Source organism: Erinaceus europaeus, chromosome 12 (assembly GCF_950295315.1).
Source record: "Erinaceus europaeus chromosome 12, mEriEur2.1, whole genome shotgun sequence".
Lineage (NCBI taxonomy): Eukaryota > Metazoa > Chordata > Mammalia > Eulipotyphla > Erinaceidae > Erinaceus > Erinaceus europaeus.
The window spans coordinates 44,831,849-44,837,762 of NC_080173.1; the positions used below are offsets into that span (position 1 = coordinate 44,831,849).

Sequence of the window (5,914 nt, forward strand, 5' to 3'; positions counted from 1 at the left end):
AACTATACCAGGTGATCAGCACTCCAACTGATTTTTTAAAATATTTATTTATTCCCTTTTGTTGCCCTTGTTGTTCTATTGTTGTAGTTATTATTATTGTTGTCGTTGTTGGATAGGAGAGAGAGAAATGGAGAGAGGAGGGGAAGACAGAGAGGGAGAGAGAAAGATAGACACCTGCAGACCTGCTTCACTGCTTGTGAAGCGACTCCCCTGAAGGTGGGGAGCCGGGGTCTCGAACCGGGATCTTTACGCTGGTCCTTTCGCTTTGTGCCACCTGAGCTTAATCCACTGCACTACCGCCGAACTCCCTCCAACTGATTTTTTAAAACTATTTATTTATTCCCTTTTGTTGCCCTTGTTGTTTTATTGTTGTAGTTATTATTGTTGTTGTTATTGATGTCGTTGTTGGATAGGACAGAGAGAAATGGAGAGAGGAGGGGAAGACAGAGAAGGGGGAGAGAAAGACAGACACCTACAGACCTGCTTCACCACTTGTGAAGTGACCCCCTTGCAGGTGAGGAGCTGGGGTCTCGAACCAGGATCCCCATGCTGGTCCTTGTACTTAACCTGCTGTGCTACTGCCCGACTCCCCTGATATTTTTTATGGTAATGGAATATATATCCGGTGGTGAATTATTTGACTACATCTATAAACATAGATGGGTTGAAGAGATGGAAGCCAAGAGGCTCTTTTTTTTTTTTTAAGATTTTAGTTTTTTGTTTTTAAGAATTTATTTATTTTGAGAAAGATAGGAGAGAAAGAAAGAACAAGACATCAGTCTGCCTTGAAAAATTCATGTTAAGTGAAATAAGTCAGAAACAGAAGGATGAATATGGAATGATCTCACTCTCAGGCAGAAGTTGAAAAACAAGATCAGAAAAAAAAAAAAAAAAAACACAAGTAGAACCTGAAATGGAATTGGCGTATTGCACCAAAGTATAAGACTCTGCGGTGGGTGGGTGGGGAGAATACAGGTCCAGGAAGGATTCAGAGGACCTAGTGGGGGTTGGATTGTTATATGGGAAACCAACCGGGGAATGTTATGCAGGTACAAACTATTGTATTCACTGTTGAATGTAAAACATTAATTCCCCAATAAAGAAAATTTTTAAAAAGCATCAGTCTGGTACATGGGCTGCTGGGGACTGAACTCTGGACCTCATGCTTGAGAGTCCAGTGCTCTGTCCACTGCGTCACCTCCTGGACCACACCAGGAGACTCTTTCAACAGATCCTTTCTGCTGTGGGCTATTGTCATAGGTATATGGTTGTTCATTGAGATCTGAAAACCAGAGAATGTGCTGTTAGATGCATACATGAATGCCAAGATAGCTGACTTTGGATTATCTAATATGATGTCAGAGAATTTCTGCCAACTAGTTGGTATCTCCAAATTATGCAGCACCTGAAGTCATCTCAGGCAGGTTGTATGCAGGCTTTGAAGTTGATATCTGGAGCTGTGGTGTTATTTTGTATGCTCTACTTTGTGGTACTCTCCCACTTGATGATGAGCATGTGCCTACATTGTTTAAGAAGATCAAAGGGAGTGTTCTTCATATCCCAGAGTATCTCAGTCATTCAGTTGCCACTCTCCTGATGCATATGCTGCAGGTTAACCCTCTGAAAAGAGCAATTATCAAAGACATAAGAGAGCACGAATGGTTTAAACAAGATTTGCCTAGTTATCTATTTCCTGAAGATTCCTCCTATGATGCTAATGTCATTGATGATGTGGCTGTGAAAGAAGTGTAGAAATTTTGAGTGTGGGAGTCGGGCGGTAGCGCAGCGGGTTAAGCGCACGTGGCGCAAAGCGCAAGGACCAGCAAAAGGATCCTAGTTCAAGCCCCCGGCTCTCCACCTGCAGGGGAGTTGATTCACAAGTGGTGAAGCAGGTCTGCAGGTGTCTGTCTTTCTCTCCCCCTCTCTATCTTCCCCTCCTCTTTCCATTTCTCTCTGTCCTATCCAACAACAACGACATCATCAACAACAACAATAATAACTGCAACAATAAAAACAATAAAAAAAGGAAAATAAATACAGAAAAAAATTTTAAAAAAAGAAATTTTGAGTGTAAAGAATCAGAAGTGGGGAGTCAGGTTAAGTGGGTTAAGTGCCTGTGGTGCGGGTTAAGTGCCTGTGGTGCGAAGCGCAAGGACCAGCCTAAGGATCCCGGTTCGAGCCCCCGGCTCTCCATCTGCAGGGGAGTTGCTTCACAGGCTGTGAAGCAGGTCTGCAGGTGTCTATCTTTCTCTCCCCCTCTCTGTCTTCCCCTCCTCTCTTCATTTCTCTCTGTCCTATCCAACAATGACGACATCAATAACAACAATAATAACTATAACAATAAAATAACAAGGGCAACAAAAGGGAATAAATAAATAAATATTTTTTAAAAAAACCAGAATCAGAAGTAGGTAGCCGTAGCACAGCGTGTTAAGTGCAGGTGGCGCAAAGCGCAAGAACCAGCCTAAGGATACTGGCAGCACATGTGCCAGAGTGATATCTGGTTCTTTCTCTCTCCTATCTTTCTCATAAATAAATAAAATTTAAAAACAAATATTTTTAAAAAATAATCAGAAGTCATGAATAATCTATATAGTGGTGACCCTCAGGACCAACTTGCAGTGGCTTATCATCTTATTATTGACAGAGAATAATGAATCAAATCAGTGAGTTCTACCTTGACTCTAGTCCCCCAACTGGCCCTTTTATGGAAGATAGTGCCATGCATATTCCCCCAGGTCTGAAACCTCACCCAGAAAGGATGCCACCTTTAATAGCAGACAGCCCAAAAGCAAAATGTCCACTGGATGCACTGAACACAACTAAGCCCAAATCTTTTTTTTTTTTATTTTTATTTATTTATTTATTTATTTTATTTAAGAAAGGATTAATTAACAAAACCATAGGGTAGGAGGGGTACAACTCCACACAATTCCCACCGCCCAATCTCCATATCCCACCCCCTCCCCTGATAGCTTTCCCATTCTCTATCCCTCTGGGAGCATGGACCCAGGGTCATTGAGGGTTGCAGAAGGTAGAAGGTCTGGCTTCTGTAATTGCTTCCTCGCTGAACATTAAGCCCAAATCTTTATGAAAAAAAAAAAAAAAAAAAAAAGCCAAGTGGCACAAGTGGCATCTTAGAATCCGAAGTCAAAGCAAACTGTATGACATTATGGCTGAAGTTTATCGAGCTACGAAACAGCTGGATTATGAATGGAATGTGGTTGAATGCATATCATCTTCGTGTACGAAGAAAAAAAATCCAGTAACTGGCAATTATGTGAAAACGAGTTTATGACTTTACCTGTTTGGTAACAGAAGTTACCTTTTGGATTTTTGAAAGCACTGATGATGAGGTGGAGCAGCGATCTGGTTCCGTAATACCTCAGCATTCCTGCTCTGCTGCTGGCTTACACAGACCAAGATCAAGTTTAGATTCTGCAACTGCTGAGAACCGTTCACTTTCTGGTTCCTTCACTGGATTATTTGACTGGAAACAGTTACACCTCATTTGGGAAGTCACAACATGGATTTTTTTAAATGTGTGCCAGTCTGATAACTACTTTAGCCCATTGATGCTTCTTCTCTAGTTTCTATCTTTTTGTTATCACACTACGAAAATCAGATATAGTCTTTAATTATCTTACTTTGGGGTATCACATAATTTGCGAGTGGTGAAGCAGGGCCACAGGTGTCCATCTCTCTCCCTCTCTATATCCCACTACCCTCTGAATTTCTGGCTGTCTCTATCCAATAAATAAATAAATAGAATAAAAATATTTTGAAAAAAATAGGCCTCCCGGAGATGGATAAGATTTTGGATTTGCAAACATTAGGTTTCAGATTTAATCCCTGACACCACACGTGTCGGTGCGCTCTTTCTTTCTTACTTACTCTGTCATTGATAATAAATCTACTTTTTGTACATTTAAAAAAAATTTTGTGTGGTCCTGGAGGTGTTGCAGTGGATAAAGCATTGGACTCTCAAGTATAAGGTCTCAAGTTCGATTCCCAGAAGCACATGTATGAGAGAGATTTCTGGTTCTTTCTCCTCCTGTCTTTCTTACAAATAAATAATTTAAAAAATAAATGAAATTAAAATATTTATTTATTTATTTTGCCTCCAGGGTTATCACTGGGACTTGGTGTCTGCACTATGAATCCACTACTCCTGGAGGCCATTTTTTTCTTTTTGTTGCCCTTGTTATTTATCCTTGTTGTTATTATTGTTTTTGTTGTTGTTGGATAAGACAGAGAGAAATCGAGAGAGGAGGGGAAGACAGAGAGGAGGAGAGAAAGATAGACACCTGCAGACCTGCTTCACCATCGGTGAAGAAACACCAACCCCCCAGCCCCTGAGGTGGGGAGCTGGGGGCTCAAACCCAGGATCCTTATGCCAGTCCTTGCACTTTGTGCCATGCGCGTTTAACCCATTGCACTACTGCCCAGCCCCCTAAACTACTTATTTATTTATGAGAAAGACAGGAGAAGAGAGAGAAAGAACCAGACATCACTCTGGTACATATGTGCTGCTGGAGATTGAACTCAGGACCTCACACTTGAGAGTCCAATGCTTTATCTATTGCACCACCTCCCGGTTCACTATTTATTGTTTATTTGATAAAGAGAAATTGATAGAGGGAGGCAGGCGGTGGCATACCCGGTAAGTGCACATCATCCTAGGCAGAAGTAACCAGGTTCAAGCCCCTGCTCCACACCTGCAGGTGAAAAGTTTCACATGTGGTAAAGCAGGGCTACAAGTGCCTTTCTATTTCCTTCTCTATCCCACCTCTCCTCTCTTAATTTCTCCCTGTCGGATCAAATAAAATATGGGGGGAAGAAAGATGGTCACCAGGAGCATTGGATTTGATGTGCTGGCACCGAGCCCCTGTAGGTCAAGAAAGAGACAGAGACAAAGAAATTGATAGAGAAGAGGGAGAGAGAGGTAACACCTGCAGCACTGCCTCACTCGTTGCACATGAAACTTCCCCTCTGTAGGTGAGGACTGGGGCTCTAAACCCCGGTCCTTGCACATGCAACATATTTTTTTTTTTACTTGTCCAGCAATTTTTATTAGTGAAAGAGAGAGAATCAGAGCATTATTCTGACACATGCAATGCCAGGGACTGAACTTGGGATCTCATGCTTGAGAGTACATTGCTTTATGTACTTTATTTATTCTATTTTTAAGAGAAATGCAGAGAGAGAAACACCAGAGCACTGCTCAGCTCTGGCTTATGGTGGTGCAGGGGATTGAACCTGGGGTTTAGGAGCCTCAGGCATCAGAGTTTGTTTGCATAACCATTATGCTGTCTCCCCTGCCCATAGTGGTTTCATCATCATCATCATCATCATCATCATCCATGCTCTGAAAATTTTCTGGCAGATAGTTTAACACTAAAGAAACATTTGCTGGGTGGGGGAGATAACATAATGGTTATCCAAAATATTTTTGTGCTTATGGTTCCAAAGTCCCCTGAATCACCTTAAGCCTGAGCTGAGCAGTGCTCTGGTAAAAAACAGAAAAGTCAACTATACCACTCTCTTTTCCCAGGCCTGTACAGACTCAGACTATACACACAGCCATCCCCTCTGCCTAAAAATTTCCTCTTACCTCTCTGCCTCATTAGTTCAAGGCTGCACTTAAAAGGCCACTTCTGGGAGGGATCAAGGAAAAATTCAGGGGCACCTGAAACTTGAAGCTCTACAGGGGTGGTGCACCAAATTGAGTGCACATGCTGCAAAGCACAAGAGCCCAGGTTTCATCTCCTGGTCCCCACCTACAGGGGGAAAACTTCACAAGTGGTGAAGCAGCTCTGTCTCTCTCCTCTTTTTTTTATTGCCCTTGTTGTTTTTATCACTGTTGTGATTATTATTATTATTGTTATTGATGTCATTGTTGCTGGATAGAACA

The 5,914-nt window shown here is 41.9% G+C and overlaps 1 pseudogene; it reads left to right on the forward strand.

The window, feature by feature from the left end:
- The first annotated feature begins 597 nt into the window (after positions 1-597).
- LOC103121325 (5'-AMP-activated protein kinase catalytic subunit alpha-2-like) lies at positions 598-3,576 on the forward strand (annotated as a pseudogene).
- The last annotated feature ends 2,338 nt before the right edge of the window (positions 3,577-5,914 follow it).